Raw genomic sequence first — 21,057 nt, 5'->3', positions numbered from 1 at the left:
ACTATTGAATATAACAATAAGAAATCATTTTGTTCACTCAAGAAGATGATAGGGACATGTTTGGGGTTAGAGATAAAAAAGGTTTTCTCTGAAGGGGAAGAGGGACATATAGGTTGTTACTCTTTCTAATCTAGAAGTTCTTTTTTCTTTGAGAAATATTTATTTCTCATTAGTATTTTGATCATAAGTACAGATTTTCAAGTTTAACTTAGTAGCACACTTGATTACCAACACTTCCAAGAATTTACAATTTGAAAGTTATGGTTCCAATTAAGGTAATTTGGCTATCAATTTAATATAAGTGAAGATTTTTTAAGGCTAAAAGCAATCTGATCTCTTAAAGAAAAATATAAATAACCTAGAATTTAGACTTAGTAAATATAAGTTTACTTTAGTATTGCATCAAAGATGACGATCTTAATTGAAGATCAGAAAGGAGCACCACTATTTTTTTCCATGACATGTACGCCTTAGTCATTAGTATGCTTAGTATGAATAAGGCAATGAATGTGTCAAACACTAGCATACAAAACATGCAGTGAGGTGTGTTTGAGGATAAGTGTAGGTGGCAGGCACAGCAGGGATCTTTCTCCACAGGGGGTCGTTTAGTCATTTTCTCCTCCACAGAGCAGGAGGGATTTGTTATAGTCCCTAGAAGTATCACCTTTAATCACGGAATAAAGACAGGTGGAAAAATTCTTCCTAAATTCCTTCCTTATGTCAAACGGATCAGTCTAACTCTGGGAAACCATGACTCTGATGGGGGTGTCATCATCATCTGTACCAGTTCCTTTCATAGCATAACTGAATGCTTCTGCAAGGCAGACAGATTTCACAACACAAGGAGTAGTTGTTCTGAATTACTGGAAATGTCTTGGTCAATGGTTTCCTCTATTTGAAATCCTGATGTAGTCACACCCTTCTCAAATGAGACACATTTCATGTTCCAAAGATGGTGATAAACTTTTCTTCATCAACCCCTAATTTAAGTTCTCTAGCTTTAAACAAAGCCTGAGCATCTTAACCTGAGTTTCATCAACTCCAGCATCAGGGTCTCTATTAGCCTGAAGGAGAACCACCAAGATCCTCCAGTAGCACCCTGAAATATCCTCCAGGCTTGAGCCATGTTCTTCTTCATAAATTTCTTTTATGGCTCTCAGTTCTTCAGCTGTCCTTGAAACAATACTTTCTGTCGGTACTTTGTTATTTGTCCCGGCTCCCTTAGGAGTTAGGCATCATAAAGCTGAGAGAGTTTCATCAGGGCCATGATTAATTTTTCAAATTTTCCGGTCAGTTCTGATTTCAGGTCATCCAGAAGATCCCTGCCAAATAGAATTTTAAAAGCCACAGCAATTTCCTGGTGCTGAGCAATAGTTTTGGACATCAAGAGAGTCAGAGTGCTCTCCTCATTGGTGCCGCTAGGTCTTGCATGGCCTTCAGAATTTCTTTCAGCCCGATCATCAAACCCGGGGAAGTCAGATACAGTGCCTTTGAGAACCTGGGCCATGGTGATGGGTGGTCAGTTGGATGGTCAGGTGGGTTGAGAGAAGGGACAGACCTCGGACCAGGCATGAACCTCCAGGGCCAGAGTAGCAGTGCAGAGTCGGGTGCTGGGATCCCCAGAGTTCTGAAAGTGGAGCCCAAGCACTACTCCTCAGGGGGTTGCAAACACTCCTAAAACAGAAAGTGTAACTGTGGCTCCAGCTGAAGAGCTTTGTATTTTCTGGGAAGAAAGTCCAAAACTACTTTATCAAATTCCCAGAATGTTCTGGAACCTCTTAAATGTTAAGTACCACTGCTTTTGGCTGCTTTTTCTTCTGGTCTGGACTCCCCCTTCCGGTACCTGCTTCCATAGGAGCCTCTATCTCTGCTCTAGGCACACTTTGGGAAAAGGGAAGGAAGAGCAAGAGTGGGAAAACTTGGCTAAAACTTAGGATTCTCCATGCACACCCTTAATTTGCTCACACTTTCTCCCCCACCTTATTTCTCCCAGAGAAAACTGCTATTAGGATTGCAGAGCTGGGGCCACATAGAGCCCATACGTGGGCTGGAGATCACAGTGTGCTTCTCGGGGCTAGAACAGACAAACAGTAAGTCCTAAGAAGAAATCATGGTTTTTATTGGTGCTGCCCCAGGAAAGGTTCTGTCTTTGATCATTCGAGCTACTTATACTGCAGAGTGCTATGCCCAGATGAGCATAGATATCACGCTGGGAGGCACATTCCAGGGAGAAAATAAGGCCTGTTTAGGAACATCAAGGTTTCCTTCATTCTGGTTGGAGCTGCTGGCAATTCACATTAGGCTCCTACAGGTCTAGAGACCCAGGAAGGCTGGCTTCAGGCAAAGTTGTAATAGAAACAATAGTAATAAAAACACCATTGTAAATGCTTGCCTTGCCAGTGCTCCTTCCCCTAGTCCAAATTCTTGCAGGCCAACAAATCTCAATATCCTGTTCTGTGGGTGGAAAGATTTAATCAGCTCAATATATCTAATCCCAGGCAGGGGACATGGGGTCATTAAATCAGTGTTCTGTACCTGTGTGGGAGAGACTTTGGGTCAGGGAGTAATTTTTCCTGATAACCTTTATTTATTTTTTAAATTTTTTATTTTTTAAACAATATTTGCTTCCCCCACCCCCAGCAGAACCATGTTTCTCACAACCAGTATGACAATGATGTCACTGTTTGGAGCTCTCAGAGCAAGACTCATGAAATAGAATATGTAATGAGGTTGTCAAACAAGGTTCAGCCACAGATGGTCTGAAATTGAAAACCTATGCAGTATTGTTTGATTGAATAGAGAGCACAGTCAGAGCTTGCAACTCATCAGAAAAAATTGCTCCATATTGACAATCATATTGGCATCTTAAATGCAAGACTTACTGCTGATGCCAGACTGTTATGTAATCCCATGCTTCAGAAGAGAAGTGTTCGGATTCCAGATTTGTACTTGATAGACTTCTTCCTGTGTCTCATCTTTTATTTCTGATTGGAAGCAAGACCCAGATACCAACGTGACAATGTGACCAGAGATCACATGGTGTGGAACTGCTTGTTGCTGGTTATGATATGGGCCCTCACACATTCCAGAACTATCTACCTGCTATTTTTATTACAGGGCAACTCTGGGGGAAGTAGGGAGATCCAGGTTGTGAGTCCTCATTTACATGTTTAAGAAATTTGGAGAAGACCCAAACTCAGACACACAGAGATTTTTAAAAAGGGAGTGAGAAGGAGAACACACAGAGATTGACTAATATCCTACTGGTAACACCATCCGAGTGGAGATGCAAGTTGAAGCCAGAAAAGCAAGAGCATGAGACCATGCATGTGTTCAGTTTTAAACCCAGCGTGCCCACTTAACTTTGCCCATAGATCCCAGCAGCCCCCAATTCAGGAAGTTAGGTTCATGGAATGTTGGGAGTTGTATTCCAGTACCCAAGAACTCATGGGTGGGCAGATGGGGTTGGAATCTACTCAGGACATCATTCACTTGCTTGGAATTTGCTTGTTATTGTTCTCTGACATTTTGATTGCCGATCTCTGTCCAGTAGAGTCCACTCTCAATCAATTTTTATTTATTTGGAGAAACATACAGCTGAGTTCATAGAGTGCCATTTGAATCCACTGGTTAAACATGGTCTGTGTGCTTTACAAGAGATTATTCCTGCATAACAGCACCTAACTACAAAGAATGTGTCCATTGGAATTATTGGCAAAGACTTGGAATTTACAATTTGTGATGATGATGACGATGTGTCTCCATTCCTAGAGTGTCTTGAAGAAAGAACACAGAGAAAGGCACAGCCTGCTCAACCTGTTGATGAACTTGCAGAAAAGACTGATGAACCAATGGAATATTAAGGGATAAATCAGTAGATATGTGCATTATCAAATATGTACTCTTGCATTCTTACATATTTAATAATGCACGTATCTACTGACAGCAGTCTATACTTTGAACCAAAAGATGCAGAGTAGTGAAATGTTTACTCTAGGAGTTAACCCAGATAAGAATTTTTTCAAAGCATCCTCCCTGAAACCATATAATGGGGTGCATTTTTCTTTAAAAAGGTCTATATAATAATTTTCTAGAAAGTATAGGTACTCATGTTTTTATATGAAGAACATAGTGTCTTTGTGGCTTTAAAGACAAGATTCAATAACCTGAATAATTCTATAGTTATTTAAAGAAATTGAATTAGTAATTTAAAACATTAAACAAAGAAAATCCAGGCCCAGATAGCTTCAGTGGAGAATTCTACCACATTTAAAGAAGAAAGAACACCAGTTCTACCAAATTTCTTTTGGAAAATAGAAGAACACTTCTCAACGCATTTTATAAAGCCAGCATCAGCTTGATACCAAACCCAGACAAAAGTGATCCAAAAATCAATCAAGCTACTGACTGTGAAAATTAATATAGCTTATTTAAGTGAGGTCAGGAGTCAGTCAGCACACAGTATAGAATCCAGCCAGAAGAGACATGCCTTGCATCCCTGACAGGGAGAGATGCCACTTTGCTGCCCGAATGAAAGGAAACAACAGCTCAGCCAAGGAGAGAATGCCATAAGCCGGCCAATGAGGAAGCCACTACCCTTTGAATGTCCAGTTTCCACAAATGGACTTTTGCATTACAATACCACCTCTAAAATCTACATAAAAATGTTTCTTCTTTTGTTCTAGGAAAAGTGTGGTTGTATTTTGCCATGAGATAGTACCTTACAAATTGTTGTTCCTGTATAAATCCATTTTGCTGATGAAATAACTGAGTACTTTGTTTGAGGTCAACAAGACCAATATCCCTTATGCATATAGACTCCTGAATGTCCCTTGTGCATACAGCGTCAACATTATATCAGCAAGTAAGATTCAGAAACATACAAACAGATTAATACACAACAATCTAGTGGAGTAATCCAATAATGTCATGGAAGGTGGATTCTGTATTTGAAAGCCAATCAGTGTAATCCACCATATTAATGGTCCAAAGAAGAACATGTAGATGTCTGTTTCTCAGGTCCAGGTCAGGTAAATCAGCATCATGAGGAGCAGCAGCAGGAAATCTGCATTTTAGTAAGGCCCCTAGCTGCTTCTGGGGGTGTTTCAAGACCCAAAAACCCTCAGGATAAAGAATACTCTTCTTGGTTTGGAATATAAGGTCTTTCATGAGCTGACCCCTGTTGACTACTCTGCCCTCCTCTTTTATCCTTCCCCTCCTGAAGGTGGGGAAATACTCAACAGCTTGGAGTTACCACGCACAGACCGTGATACTCCATCTATCTGTTCTGGAACCTCCCTGGCTTTACTTTAGCCCAACTTAGCAAAGCCTCGCCCAGTCCAGCCCAACCTTTGCCTTGTTAATTCTCTTTTAAAAAATAACTTAGCTTAAAAGTCACCTTTTCTAGGGTCCCTTCCCTGAACTCCCAGGCTACACCAAGCACCTTTCTTCGGGATCCCTCAATCTTGCTTGGTTTTCTTCTCTTAGACACATGATCAAATTGTTTCCAGGTTGCCTATTACTTGGCCGCCTGAGCTCTCTCTCCAACCAGGGCCAACATAGTACTGAGACTTACACAATTGGGAGTCAAGAGTTAAGCAATGGGTACCTCTGGAAACCAAATGATAGACACTTACCTAGAAACTCTCCTCCATTGAAAATAGGCTGATTTGAGGTTTTTTCTGACCCTCATCCCTCTTGCTCTGCTGTGGTTTGTGCAGGCCTTTCTCCGGTGTGGAGGCATTAGCCGGCCTAGGGTCAAGACTCCAGACGTTTCTCCGCTATCTATATTAAGTGAGTGGGGAAGGGAGACAAAAGAGATTAGAAGTGCAAGTCATTTGGCAAAATTGTGTGCTTAGAATAGGTATCTCGGGCCTCCCTGGTGGAGCAGCAGTTGAGCGCTGGGTTGCGAAGCTGCCCGCAGCCTCTGCAGCGCCGGTTCGATCCCCGGCTGCTCCCCGGCCACCGGAGGAGGGTCCCACATGGCGTGCAGACCTCTCCTGCCGCCCGCTGCTCCCCTCAGCAGTGTACTTCGGTCCTTCTGCCTGCTCTGTTCCCTGCTCTGGCTCTGGTGAATTTTCTCACCCTCCCGCGCTTCTGACTACACCCAGTGCTTGTATAAATAAAATAAATAAATTAAAATAAATTAAAAAAAAAGAATAGGTATCTCCACTGGATGATTTTGCCCCCCAGAGTCATTTGCCAAAGTCTGGAGTCAGTTTTGATTGCTACTTGAGTGTATGGAGCACACGTGTGCTACTGCCATCTAGTGGGTGGAGAGCAGAGGTGCAGCTACACATCCTATAAAGCACAGGACTGACTCCTTTCCACCTCCCAATCAAGTCAGCAGTGGGAGGCTGAGAAACCCTGGGTTAGAGAGGAGGGAGAGATGGGGGTCAGAACTGCCCTGAAGGGTGAAGAGAGATATCAAATTCCATATTTCCCAGAATGGCTTGAACAACTGCATTGACTCAGGAGCCTGTACACCTTGAATCAGCTGGAGAAGCCCAGAGGTAGATGATGGGTAGGTGGTGCTACTGTTGTGGAATAAGTAGTGGTAAAGACCCCTATGATAGCAAGAAGTTTGATTCAGACACACTGTTTAAAAATATCTTCAAGTAAAACAGTAACCTCAACTAATGCCTAACAGGATTAACTAAGTAGAGCTTTCCTTGACCTTTGGTAATGACTGGAAAAGCTAAAGTAATTAGAACATAATTAACATACAAATGATGCTTCTTCTACACAAGTTGAACTGTCCCTAGTCATTTTTAGTCAGATGATTAATTTTCATAGCTTACTCTTTTTTTTTAATCGCTGAGGCAAAGAAAAATTTTAGCTGCAAGTATTTGTGCATTATGGTTATTTCAATTAATGAGATCTCACTGTTCTCTAGAGGCCCCGTTTTAATGTTAAGAGAAGACTTTAAAACGAATACCAAATCACATAGGAAAAAATATGTGAGATGCATTTATATCTACATTTACAGTTTTATATTTCTCACACATAGACATTCAATACTCTTCAGTGCAAGGAATGCACACTATGGAGAGTCATGTCTGTCTCAAGAAGGTATTAGAAAGTACTTATAGGATTTGGCACAGGGGACTGTGGTGATGGTGCACAGGTGCACTGGTGAAGGAAATTCTATGGGGACTACACATGAGGGAGTGGGGAAGCAAACATTGTTTAAAAATGAACAATGATATAAAAATATATAAATAAAAAGAAAATTTTAAAAAAAGTACTTATAGGATTTGGGTTTCTGTCGTGATTTGGGGTGGTTAAAGGAAGCTGGGATTTGCCCCCTTCCATGAGGAATATATCAGGAAGCAGAGCCAATTCTATGTTTGCGTATTTCAATAAATTTTATCTAGAAGGAGGGCAAACTGAAGAGAAGTTAACGCTACCATTGGTAAAGAAAAAGCAGCTACACCTACTAACCAGGAGAGGGAGACATCTGGTCATTTCTATGGCTTGAACAATGTTGGTATTTTGTCTGGGTTCACACATGATTAAGGAGAGGATTCATTTTGCCTTGGCCCATCATCGTCACAGTGTGTCCTTGTCTGATGTTATTTTCTGAATTATTTATGTTCAAAAGTAGAATACCAAGACCTTGCTATGAGTACAAACCCAGCTGCTAGCCACACCAAGGCCTTCCTGATAGTACCAAACCAGCTCCTGGATAGCAGGGCATAGTTCTCTTTCTGGTTATTATAAGATGTTAGATTGTATGATTGTTGTACTATACTTTACATATACGCATACAGATCTATATCTGTATCTATCTATTCTGTACTGTAAGCTCCCAGAGTTGACTTTTCTTGTTTATAATAGAAGTTCCTGATTCAAGCTTGATGCCAAGGCTTTGATATCCAATATCAAAGGGGCATCCACTTCAGAGAGGGGTTTATTCAAACACACTACCAGTCACAGGACCAGACAAGAGCCGGCCCTCTCCCCTCCCCCCTCCCCCTCCCCCTCCCCCAGGAGGCTTTTTTTTTTTTTTAACAGATTTTGGTTGATTTAGAAACTGGTCAGTTGAGGATAACTTACGTCTTTCAGTTTTCCTTTTGTCTCTCTTGCTGTACTTTAAATTCTCACTGTTATGATTTGCATTTACCATTAAACAGTAAGTCTGCAAAACCCTAGACGCCCCTCTGTCCCTCCAAAATCAGATCCCCAGGTCCTTTCTCCCTCTCTCTTTACCCATCACCTCATTGTAGACCAGGTATGTTTTATTATAAAAGTTGGAAATTACACAGCACATCTGGGCTGGGCTACTTATAGGAGGAATACAGGGGAACCAAATAAGGCATGAGGGAAAAAATAATAACCCTAAAAAACATAACAAAACAAAAATAAACAGGCAAAACTATAAATTGGAGACATTCCGCAGGGGAGGGGCAAGAGGAGGGATCAAAAGGAGGGCGGGGAGCGCACAGGGGACTGTGGTGAAGGTGCACGGTGAATTGGTGGTGGGACTTCTATGGGACTACACCTGAGGAAAAAAAGCAAACATTGTAAAAAAAAATGAAAAAGATGTAAAAAATATATACATTCATTAATTTTAAAAAGTTCCAGAAAACAAAACAAAACAAAACAAAGACCCCTAAGGGCCAGTCCAGTTGCAATATTGTTTTCAAAAGGGAAAGGCCTATGGAAAACTCACATGGGCATTTCAAGCTTTAACTTTATTACCATTATTACTGTTATTACCCGCAGACTGAGACTGGCACAGACACATCCACACACCCAGAGCCCACGGTCAATTGCTACTAGTGTTCTCCCTTCCAGTCATTTCCTCAGAGCACAAGCTTTTGTTTGTTGTTTGCATAAAGATGTTAACCCTGTTATTTGGTTACTTTAGCAGACAATGATTTTTCCCCTTTGAGACACACAAAATGAATATATTTCACTAGCATCCCACTACCATTCCTCAACCCTGCCCTCTCCCCAGGATGGTCTTACTTACTTCCGACCTGCCCGCCTCCATCTCCACATTCATCACAAGTTTCTAAACTAGGGCCTCCCCGGTGGTTGAGCGCTGGGTTGCAAAGCTGCCGGCAACCTCTGCGGCGCCGGTTCGATCCCCGGCTGCTCCCCGGCCACCGGAGGAGGGTCCCGCATGGTGCGCAGACCTCTCCTGCCGCCCGCTGCTCCCCTCAGCAGTGTACTTCGGTCCTTCTGCCTGTTCTGCTCCCCGCTCTGGCTCTGGTGAATTCTCTCACCCTCCCGCGCTTCTGACTGTACCCAGTGCTTGTATAAATAAATAAATAAATCTTAAAAAAAAAAGTTTCTAAACTAATTGAGAGTCACTTGGAACACACTGTGAGAACACGATAACATGTCACCTCTCCTGAGGGCATTACAGAATGCACTGCCTTGAAGGGGGAATAGCATGGAGCACAGTGAATGGGTGCCACTTTCTCACCCCCACTTACATGCAGCTCCCTCGGATTACAACCCCCAACATGCCATGAACCACACTTCCTGAATAGGGGGTGGCCAGGAAGGAGCAGGTAGATATATAAATTGAGGTTGAGTGAAGGAGTAGGAGAGACACATGGAGGCGACAGACATGGCAGGAGGCTGCTCCTAGTCCTTGGAGGGGACAACAGCAGCTGTTATCTTGACCTTGTGGTGGATTGTTTGGTACCATATTTTGAATTTCAGATCTCTCTTCTTTGTCAGCTCTCTGGGACCTGTGTACCCCCATTCTTGTGATTCCCTACCAGACAGTGTTTTAGACTTGTGGCAAGCTTTTGTGTCTCTTCCACTCCACTTTGGTCTGAGCCTGTTTGGCTGGGCATTTGCCCACGAGGGAATGGGTGATTTTTTGACATTTTATTGAGAATTTGTTATTTGAAATCCTTCTTTCTCTCTCTGTGAACTAAATAAAGATTTTTCACATTAAGAATATGCTTTCCTTGTCCTTGTGTGTACAGCTGTCTGGACCCTTTCAGAACATGCCCCTTAGGATTTGGGGCACCTATTGGTTTCTCCCAGTTACAATGGGGGATTCATTTTGGTGGCTATAGAGACTTAGCTGGCCCCTTTTCGACACAGGAGAAAAGAGGCCCTAAGCCAAAGGAAGGGTGGAAACTCAGGGTTAGCACATGAGGGGAGGGGTAGGCACCAGAATTTCTACACTCATATTTTAGACCTCCTGGGTTGCTAGGTGAGAGCTGGAGGACGCCTAACTTGATGGAGCAGGAGGTTTGGAATCAAACATGTGACCACTTTGGGTTCCCAATCAATCCCTGGCCCTCTATCTGATCTACACTCTTACAGTCCATCCCCAGGGAAATGGAAGCCTAACAGCATGGGTGAACACGTCCTAGTTGATTCCTGAGGAAGGCAGGGGTGTCTGGAGAAGAGTTCTTTGTATTCTTCCTTAGGAAAACCTTCCCTGACCCCTGTGTCAGGGATGAGATCCTCCCTAGGATAGTCTCCTCCAATGTGACCAGGCTAGACCTGAGTTCTTAGTAGAGCTATACCAAGCTTCTTGACCTCTCTGAAGTTGTTTCTACATTTTTTTTTGGCATAGAAGTACTGGGGTGTAGGCTAGAGGTGCAGGGGGTGAGAAGATTCACCAGAGACAGAGTGGGGAGCAGAACAGGCAGGTCTACTAAAATACACTGCTGAGGGGAGCAGCAGGCAAGACAGGAGAGGTCTGCTGCACCATGTGGGTTAGCTCCCTGGCCAGGGATCCCACTCAGGATGTTATTCGTGATAGCACTGAGATTTAACCCCTAGATCACCAGGGAGGCCCTGTTTTTACACCTTTAAAGAAGTACCAAAAATGATAACTCCTTTGTAAAATTTGTGAAAATTAGAGTCAATGTAAGTCTTGGCACAAAGTAGGTACTTAAAGCATGGTACCTCTTATCACCAGCATCAGAGCCCTTGCTCTGCTCTGCTGAGCTGAGCTCTCAGCAATGAATGAGATGAGTCAGGAATGTGCCCTGATCAAGATTGTCCACAAAGGCCCTGCTGGCAAGCTTACAACAGGCCTTGCCTGTTGACCTCAAATAAAAGTAACCAATTATCCTAATAACAAATAAGTTTTATTCAGAAAAACCATGGAAGAGAGGAGAGACTGGAGAGTGAGATCATAACAAGACCCACATGTAATTCCCTAAAGCCAAGGCTAACAACGCCCTGTGTAAGCTCTGGTGATCTCCTTCTTGGTTCAGAAGGAAGGGGAAACAGCGTCACTTCCTGCGGGAGATGCAATCCTTTGGGTCATGTAATTTGCTGATTTGTGTGTGCGTGGGGACCCTTTCTAGCCTCTTCACCTCATTAAAAAAAAAAGGTTTCCATATATTAATGTTCACATATCCATATCCTCTTTTCTCTTCTTCCCTCAGCTGAGTGCTGTCAGAGTCCCCCCCCCTTTCACAATCCACCCCTGGGGAAGGTTACTGATTTTTTAGGCAACTGGGAGTCTGGCCTTAAGCGGAAGGCCTGAAACTCTTCAGGAGGAAATCCCAAGCATCCACTAGTGGATGACAGAGAACCGGATGAGGAAGATTCAGCTCATTGCCCCTGAAATCCCAGCCCACTCTATTCGAAAGAGGAAAGTGAGCTCTGTTTTCAGTGGCTTACTGCCTGTCTGTGTCTGTGCAGATGTCTCTCTTTCCTTTGTTCCAAATTTGCCATGTGCTGGGAAAAAAAAAAGAAAAGTGAGTTTTAGTCAGGGGGGATTATGAAAGAGGTAACGCCCCTGGTGGGACACAGGCGTTCCCACCGAGAGACCCCTTGAGGGAGCTCCCAGGGCTAAGATTTCGTTGGTTTTTACTTCTCAGACGTTTAGTTAGAGTGGATGATCTGTAAACAAACTCATACATTCAGGCTCATCTTTCAAAGAACTCTAAGGGTACTCCTGTAACCCCAACTTCCGATTTGCCTAAGTTGAAATTTTAGTTTAAAAAAAAAGGCTTAGTCAATTTCCTTATCCTTTCTCCCCCATCCATTCTCCTCTGTTTAACACAGCATAACTGTCCCAGACTCAGACTGTCTCAAGACACAGGCCCTTTTATTTCCCTGCCCACAAAGCTGAGTTAGAGGCTCCCGGAAAACAGGGGCAACATCTGGTTTCAATAGTTTGAGCTACATTTCAAGGAATGCTTTCCACACGCCAGGCCCTGTGTTTTGTTTCTTTTTCAAACTTTTTAACATTTTGAAGTGAGCATATATTCACAGGAAGTCATGAACAGAGCACCAAGAGTTCCTGTGTAGCCTTCATTCAGTTAGGCCCAATGGTTATATCGTATGTTGCTAGAATGGAATCCGGAAACAGGAAGTGCTGCTGTGCAGTGTGTGCATGTAGTTCTACCTCATTTTATCACATGTATCATCACCCCCACAATCCAGATACAGAACAATTCCATCATGACAAAATTCTCCCTCCAGTTATTCCTCTATAGTCATATCCACCTGCTCCCTGCTTCCTCAACCCCCTTCCTTAATCCCTGGAAATTACTAATCTGTTCTCCTTCTTGATAATTTTGTCACTTCAGGAATGTTATGTAAATCAAGACAGGGAGTCAACATAAATACCCATCAATGGATGACTGGATAAAGGAATATTCCTTTATCTATAATATATATATGTGTGTGTGTGTATATATATATATATATATATATATAATATATATATTCCTGGATAAAGGAATATATATACAACAGAATACTACTCAATTATTTAACAAAAAAATGAAAGCATGCTTTTTGCGACACATGGATGCAAATTGAGGTGATAATCCTAAAGGGAGTAAGTCAGGAAGTAAAAGATAATTACAAGATTGTCTCACTTTTTTGTGGAATATAAATAACCAAGCAAGGGCCTCCCTGGTGGCACAGGGGTTAAAGTCTCAGCACTATGAAGTTATCTGCAGCCTCTGCAGCATGCGTTCAATCATTCAATCCTCGGCCAGGGAGCTGACCCACGTGGTGCAGCAGACCTCTCCTGACTGGCCCACTGCTCCCCCCAGCAGTGTATTTCAGTCAGTCTGCCTGTTCTGCTCCCCACTCTGTCTCTGGTGAATCCTCTCACCCCCCACATCTCTGGCCTACACTCCAGTTCTTCTATGCATAAATAAATAAATAAATAAATAAATCTTAAATAAAATAAATAGCCAAACAAAACAAATTGACAAAACATAACAAAAAGCACTCACTCTTAGATTCTGAAAAATATGGTGGTTATGGGAGGAGAAAGAGGAGGTGCTAGAGGGGGTTATGTGGTAGGGTGCTGGCCCTGGAGCTTGGGGGATGATGAGTGAAGGATGTGCAGAGGTTGAGGTTTGAAGTTGTAGCCCCAGGATATGTAATTATGTAAATGATTAGCAAATAAACAATTTTTGATTAATAAATATATTGATTAAAATGGTATTTTTTTTTAAATTTAAGGACTATAGCATAGTGGTTAAAAACTCATGGTATAGAATTGAATCTGATCAAGTTTCTACTTACTAGCTGTGGAAACTTTAGAAATAATATTTAAGTTCTACAAGCCTCAGTTAACATATATGTAAATTCATGGTAAAATGAAAAATTTCATAAGGTTGTGAGAAGTAGGAGATATTTTGTGAAGTATCTGGAATATAGTAAGACAGGGATAATAAAGATACTAATAGCAAAAAATGTTATATACATGGAATCATATAGTATATGACCTGTAGAGGTCAGTTTTAAAGTCATTGAATGTATCAATAGTTTGATTTTTTTAAAAAAAAGATTATTTATACATACAAGAGCTGGGGTACAGGCCAGAGATTTGGGGGGGGGTGAGAGGATTCACCAGAGACAGAGTGGGGAGCAGAACAGGCAGACTGACTGAAGTACACTGCTGAGGGGAGCAGTGGGAGAGACAGGAGAGGTCTGCTGCACCATGTGGGTTTCTCCCTGGCTGGCCGGGGATCGAACTCGTGCTGCAGAGGCTGCAGATTGCTTCATAGTGCGGTGCTTAACCCCTTGCACCACCAGGGAGGCCCCTCATTTTTTTTTTACTTATGAACAGAGTTTTTGGTTTCATGTCTAAGAACTCTTTACCAATCCCTCGCTTCTGAAGGTTTTTTCCTTTGTTTTCATCCAGTCTAGAGAAAAGGAACGAATCCTCCCTTCTCTGAAACTCCATCGCCAATACCCCCACAATGTCCTGTTTTTTAAAATTAATTAATTAATTTTTTCTTGCATCATTACAATCCCCAGAGTTCTCCCACCACCATAGCGCCCATGAACCATCACCATATTCCTTTGTGTTCACCCCTCCCCTGGTTCATGCTCCCTCCCGCCCCTCCTTTGCTGTCTGCCTCAGTTCTATGGTCAGCTTGCTAGTTTTGACTTTTTCTTGACTTTTTGTTTGGTTTCTCTATATCCCCACAATGTCCTGTTGATTCCACTTCCAAAATGCACCTGCATGCTGTGCACTGCTCTCCATCTTCACCAAACCACACTAGTCGAAACTTCTGGCATCATCTCTCACCTGCTGGACTATGACAGCTTTTCAACTGTCTCCCCATTTGCAGTCTTGGTTGTCCCCCAAATCCCATGCAAAGCTGATTCTGTCTTCTGCAGAAGCCCTTCAGTGGTCCCCAAAGTACTTAGGTTGCAACCCAAATCCTTATGGCTGTGAGGTGCTGCCTGTCTGATCCCTTCTTGCCTGTTCCCAGAATTCATATTGAGCCTCTCTCTTCCTCTACCGCTCGACTCCATGGCCTGGCCTTTGTTCTGTTCTTGGAAAGTACTACACCTTCTGGTCTCTGAGTTTGCGCTTGCCGTATCTCCTGTGTGAAACCACTTGCTCCTCTCCCAGTGAAAATGTCACCCTGACCCGTTGATTAGCTGAGGTTGGGACATAGGCTGTAGACTGAAAGTTTCAAGGAACAGCTGATAAGCACCCTAAAGGCCACATGCCTGATTCACACATCCAAGCTGACTGTACCCCTTGCTTTAGACAATAAATATTCTGTTGCCTAATTTCTCAGAGCTCAGACTTTGGAGAGAGGATCTCGGCTGGGCCCACCGGTGTAAAGCCTGCTAGAGTAAATAAAGAGCTTCCCTCCTGCTCTCTGAGTGCCGCCTGGTTCCCTGATGGAATCCTGCAGTAACTCCATCTCCTGAGCAGCCAAATCCTGCTCATCCATCAGGCTTCAGGTTTAAATGTCACCTCCTCAGGACAGCCTTCCCTCACCCCCTCCGTTGAAGGAGGACTTTCCTATTACAATCTCTTCCAAAGCAGATAGCGCAGTTGTAATTATTCATGAAGTTAATTAATCTCAGATGCTTCCATTGATTATATTGTAAGTTCCCCAGAAAGCCGTGGCTATCTAGGTCACTCTGGAATCTCCAGCTCCCAGACAAGTGTCAGCTCTTTGTTGCTGTTCAGTAGATTTTTCTGGAGTAAGCTTATGAATAAAGGAAAGTAAAACCTACTGGTTAGAAGTTACTGTGACTTTAAGAGACAGGGAGGCACTTCGGGGGGAGCTGGAGTTACCCAATGACACACTGACGGAGCAGCTGCTCGCTCCAGAGGCCTCACTGAAACCTCACTCTCCTCTCTTCCCCCTTCAGAACTTCCTTTACTGGTGAGAGGCCCTGTGAAGGGAGAAGGTTTTTAGGAGGTGCTAGGGACCCATTTTTGAATCTTAAATGTCTGCAAAATATTGGCAGTTTCTTCAGGACACTTGGATTTCCGGCTTGGCAGCACTAGCTGGAAAGCATCTGTGAGTCTTTAAGCAGCTGGGTGTGACTTCATGGTAATGAGAGACCTCTTAACTCTCCATGCAGAGGGCCCCCCTTAACCCTTTCTCCTGCATTAGGCCATAAGCTCCAGAAGGACAGAAAACCTGCCACCAGTGTTATCTTCACTGCCCAACACGTAGTAGTCACTTCATAAATATTCCGAAAGGAAGGGTTCATGAGTGAATGAATGAATGAACAAATGAATGGTTCAGCGATTGCCAAAGGTCCCTTGGTTGCCTGGAAGCCAAAACTGACCAGCCTGAGCATATGTTTGTGTCCTCGTGTCTTCCCTGGAGCTCTGTGCCCTCGTCCTAGACTGAGAGCAATAGGATGGCAGGCGCCGTGGCCTCGGGATACACGATGGGGCCAGACACACAGGCGGTGCCAGCAAGGGCTTGTCGAATGACTTGCTCCAGCGTCCTCAGTGCACCTCTCCCCCCATCCCCTCTTCCATTCAAAACGTCCTGGCCTCAGAGTCTCTCTCTGCCTTCCAAGTTGGCAGCATGAAAAGTGATGAAGTAATCCAAACGAATGGCTTCTGGGACTCATTCTCCCAAGCAGCATGTGTTTCACATTTCGGTCTTATCTCAGAGACCTGGCTGGAGTGGCTGTGAAGAGATGGGGCCCTTGGGGAAAGCATCCAGACCCTAGTGGGGAAGTTGCTGCCTCTACCTCAGCCTTCCTGCCAGGGAGGCCGTGACTTGGTCTCTTCTCCTCAGTCTCTGAGTGAGCCTCTGAGGACATTCTGGGCTTCCGGGTCAGGTAAAGAAGAAAACTTCCCACCCCGCCCCACCTCCAGCCTTTGACACTGAGGAGGAGCTGGAAGAGGTGCCTGGGAAGACTGTGGAGAGTCACCTGGGACTCAGGAGAGACCCAAACCCCAAACTGGTTTCTCTGCCTTTAAATAGATCACTGAAAGGGAAGCCCTGTCACTGGCAGCAGCCCCCGACCCCCCACCTGAGACTGCCGGGCCTGCTGTGGTAGCACAGCAGCTAGGAAGTTTTGTGGGAAAGGTAAGGTGAGTCATACTCCAGGTTGGGGCAGGGAAGAGCTGCATTGCCTTTGTTTTGTCTTTTCTATTTGTTTTGTTTGTTTGTTTGTTTGTTTTAAGATTTATTTATTTATACAAGCACTGGGTACAGTCAGAAACGTGGGAGGGCGAGAGAATTCACCCAGCCAGAGCGGGGAGCAGAGCAGGCAGACTGTCTAAATACACTGCTGAGGGGAGCAGCGGGCGCAGCAGGAGAGGTCTGTTGCACCATGTGGGACCCTTGCTGGCAGCTGGGGATCAAACCGGCACTGCAGAGGCTGCAGGCAGTTTCTCAGCCCAGCGCTCAACCGCTATGCCACCAGGGGAGGCCCTTGGCTTTTCCATTTGGACAGCATCCATGCTGTGGGAAATATCTGGCCCATGAGTCTGGCCCCGCTGTGCTACTGACTCATTTGCTTCAGTCCCCTAAACTGGCACCTGGCCTGTTGCACAGGCGCTGGCTCAGGAGAGGGTACATGATGTCTCTGAGCACAGGATGGCCAGGGCACGAAGCTGTCTACATGGGATGTTGCCACAGGCTCTTCAGAGTCTCCCTGAGCAAAGGCTTTTGTCCTGCTAGGGGCTGAACCTTCTCTTGCGGACATTAGAGCCAACCCCTCGCTTTAAGTATTCTGCCATTATCATCATTAACTAAGCACCTCCTAAGCTCCTCCGAGGCTAAGTCATGGGGACACAAGAAGGTCTAGGGTCTTCTAGGACCTTCTAGGATACAAGGGGTCTAGGACCTCTTTAGGAAACAAGGAAGAGAGGGACGGAGACCTTTTTGTATATGGCCTTACAATTTACCACATATTTTCAATTCATTTAATCTTCAAAAGATTTTTACAGGTGATAAAATGGAACCTCAGAGACACTAAATAATGTGTCCAAAGTCACAAAGTATATTAAGACCAGGCTTCAAGGTATCCTAATTGTAAATTCAAGGCAGTTTCTTCTATATCTCCAGGAAGCCACTATTGAGATGCTAAGCAGAGGAAAGGGATAAAATCAGTGCCTATAGTACCCACTGACACCTCAGCATAGATTTTACTATCCCAGGGCCCAAGAGAAGGAGATACCAGAGCAACAGAAAGGTCTTTTATTTTTTAATGAAATGTTTTCTTTTGAGCTAGGTTCACGTAAGACAATACAGAGAAAACCCATGTGCCTTTACTCAGTTTCTCCTAATGGTAACATGTGACAAAGCCAGTATAATATTGCAACCAGGGCATTGACATGAATACAACCAAGATGCAGAACATTTTCACCACAGCAAGGCCCCCCCCACCCCATGTGGACTTTTTATAGCCACATCTACTTCCCTCCCACAGGAAGGTTTTGTTTGGTGAAGAAGGCAAGATGGCGAGGAAGAAATCAGGAAGGTAGATTTACAATCTTGCTTAGGGTAGTGTGGTGGCCTCTCTCTGGGCTTGATGCCACTGGTCCTAGTTGCTTGAGGTAAAAGGTGTGAGAGGCATGTAGTAAAAGGGCATGATACAGGAATGCCAGCCCGTTTGGATTCCCTTGGCCAATAAAAGCAAACAAAGCTTGAGGAGATGGAAAGTAGTTTAATTTGTCCACAAACTGAGGAGGGCAGCAGACTCGTGTCTGAAAGCCCAGCATCCTGCTCTTTGGCAGAGGGCAGGGGTATTTATCCAGAGTTACAAGGGAGTAGAAGGTGAGTGGGTAAAGATCAGCATGTCCATCCTTGGACACAAGGGTCTGGCGATAATGGTTAACTCCAGTTTGCTTTCGCCATCATCTGGTGGTCAGCAATTCTGAGCTGAGCTCCTTTCCCTTGGAATGTAAGAAAGCAGGGTTTATTAAGCCTGGAGAGAAAACAAAGGAAGTGTGAGCACTTATCTGGTGAGACAGAGAGAGACAGATACTTTGTTGCGGCATCAGGCAGGTGGAAAGCCCTAAAAACACTCAGACCTTGGTTACCCAACTGAATGGTGCTGAGGCTTCAGAAAGCTTGGGCAGGCCAGTTCAACAGCTCAACTGAAATTTCTAAGAGTCAGACTCCCAGCAGCCTGTAGGTGGCACCTGGCACCACGGAATTCAGATGTGGGCCTTCTAGGGAGCCCAGTGGCTGTGGCCATAGCTGGTTGGTCCCAAATGTGAGCTCAGCTGATTCAACCAGTTTCATTCCTCCAAGCCAGCAGGTCCTGGCGGTTAGTTGATCCTCTACTTCCGAATAGAGGTGATCCTGGATATGGCTGCTCGCAAAGTGGCAGGTTCTCGTGAATCAACTAGTGGGCAGGAAGAAACAGGTTTTTATTTCAGTTTTTTTTAAAGATTTATTTATTTATGCATACAAGTACTGGGTACAGGCCAGAGGGGTTTGGGGTGTGTGTGAGAGGATTCCCCAGAGACAGAGTGGGGAACAGAACAGGCAGACCAACTGAAATACACTGCTGAGGGGAGCAGCGGGCGAGTCATGAGAGGTCTGCCATGCCATGTGGGTAGCTCCCTGGTCAGGGATTGAACTCGTGTTATAATGGCTGCAGCCAACTTCATCTGCTGCGTCTTAACCCCTTGCGCCACCAGGGAGGCCCCTACTTCAGGTTTTTGTTTTTTTTTTTGTGGGACCCTCGCCTGCGGCCTGGGAACGAACCGGTGCTACAGAGGCTGCGGGCAGCCTCGCAGCCCAGCGCTCAACTGCTGCGCCACCAGGGCGGCCCCTACTTCAGTTTTTTTTTTTTTTTAAAGATTTATTTATTTATTTATTTATTTATTTATTTATACAAGCGCTGGGTACAGTCAGAAGCGCGGGAGGGTGAGAGAATTCACCAGAGCCAGAGCAGGGAGCAGAGCAGGCAGAAGGACCGAAGTACACTGCTGAGGGGAGCAGCGGGCGGCAGGAGAGGTCTGCGCGCCATGTGGGACCTTCCTCCGGTGGCCGGGGAGCAGCCCGGGATCGAACTGGTGCTGCAGAGGCTGCGGGCAGCTTCGCAACACAGCGCTCAACCGCTGCACCACCGGGGAGGCCCTCTACTTCAGTTTCTAATGAAGGTTTATTTGAGAAACATTCTGGTTCCTTGAAAATGAATTCGTTGAGCATCAGGAGTTTGCGGTGCTGGTCTCCAAGTATTCAGTCACCAGAAACCATTGTGTACTGGGCACAAATCTAGGCATCATGGATACAAATAGACAAAAACCCTGTTCTCAAGGAGCAATCTAGTGGAATTATTTTGGAAATCTTTCCCTTCTTAGAGAATGAACAATGAGGAACTACCCCCCTGCCCCCCTGGGTTCTACTTGGGCTAGTTGAGCAATCAAATTAATGTCAGACAGATTAGTCAAAGAATAGATTTAACCACATATTCATAGAGGATGCACGAGTGTAGATTTTAAAGTAAATGGGGGCAAATGAGGGTGTATACCTGAGCTAAGCAATGGGACAGGGACCTGGGACTTCGAGGGGAGAGAAAAGGACACCCATGACAAGGAGAGGCCGACTCATATGACAAAGACCAGATGCTTATAATGTTTGTCCTGCCATATAGATAGGTTTCTTTGCTAGAAAGTTTCTTTTTTAAAAATATTTATTTATTTATGCATACAAGAACTAGGGTACAGGCCAGAGGTGTGGGGGGTGAGAGGATTCACCAGAGACAGAGTGGGGAGCAGAACAGGCAGACTGACTGAAACACACTGCTGAGAGGAGCAGAGGGTGTGACAGGAGAGGTCTGCTGTGCTATGTGGGTAGCTCCCTGCCCGGGGATCGAACTCATGTTGCAGAGGCTGCAGATAGCTTCAGTGTGCTGCGTCTTAACCTCTTGAGCCACCAGGGAGGTCTTAGAAAGTTTATTTCTGATAAAAATACTAATTCTGGGTAATTCTTGCCAATTTTCTTCCTTTTAGGTAGTTAAGGGAGTGGTAAAAGTTTCACCTGAGTGTGCAGGGCCTCCATTAACCTCAGCGTGAAATAATCCACATGCCAAAGTCTTGGAAAGGCCTGCTTTAGACATCCTAAGGAAGTTTATTTGAACTTGGGGAGGCTTATTCTTCAAACACTTAGCATAAATCTGCGGACTGGGGTGATGTTGCAAGCATTGAAGTCAGGACCCTGAATAATTAGTCTGAGGGTTCTCAAATCAACCTGCACCTCAGAATCAGAGCAGGGGTTCTTGTTAGGAAAGCAGTTTCCTGGTTTCTGTCTAAGTTTTACTGAAAGTGACTGTCCTTCTGTACTTGAGTGAATCAAACACTTTCCTACGTGGGCATGGTCTCTGCGCTTGCCCTCCCTTCTGCTAGAATGCCCTTCTCAT

The 21,057-nt window shown here is 44.5% G+C and overlaps 1 pseudogene across 1 annotated transcript; it reads right to left on the bottom strand.

Moving 5' to 3' along the window:
- Positions 1–605: 605 nt before the first annotated feature.
- LOC311187229 (annexin A5-like) lies at positions 606–1,507 on the bottom strand (annotated as a pseudogene). Its single transcript has one exon. The product of its transcript is annotated as an annexin A5-like (transcript).
- Positions 1,508–21,057: the final 19,550 nt, after the last annotated feature.

The sequence above is a fragment of the Talpa europaea genome (genome assembly GCF_964194135.1).
Source record: "Talpa europaea genome assembly, chromosome: X".
NCBI lineage: Eukaryota > Metazoa > Chordata > Mammalia > Eulipotyphla > Talpidae > Talpa > Talpa europaea.
Note: the sequence above shows the minus strand (reverse complement) of the source record. Positions and strands in the feature narration are given on the sequence as shown.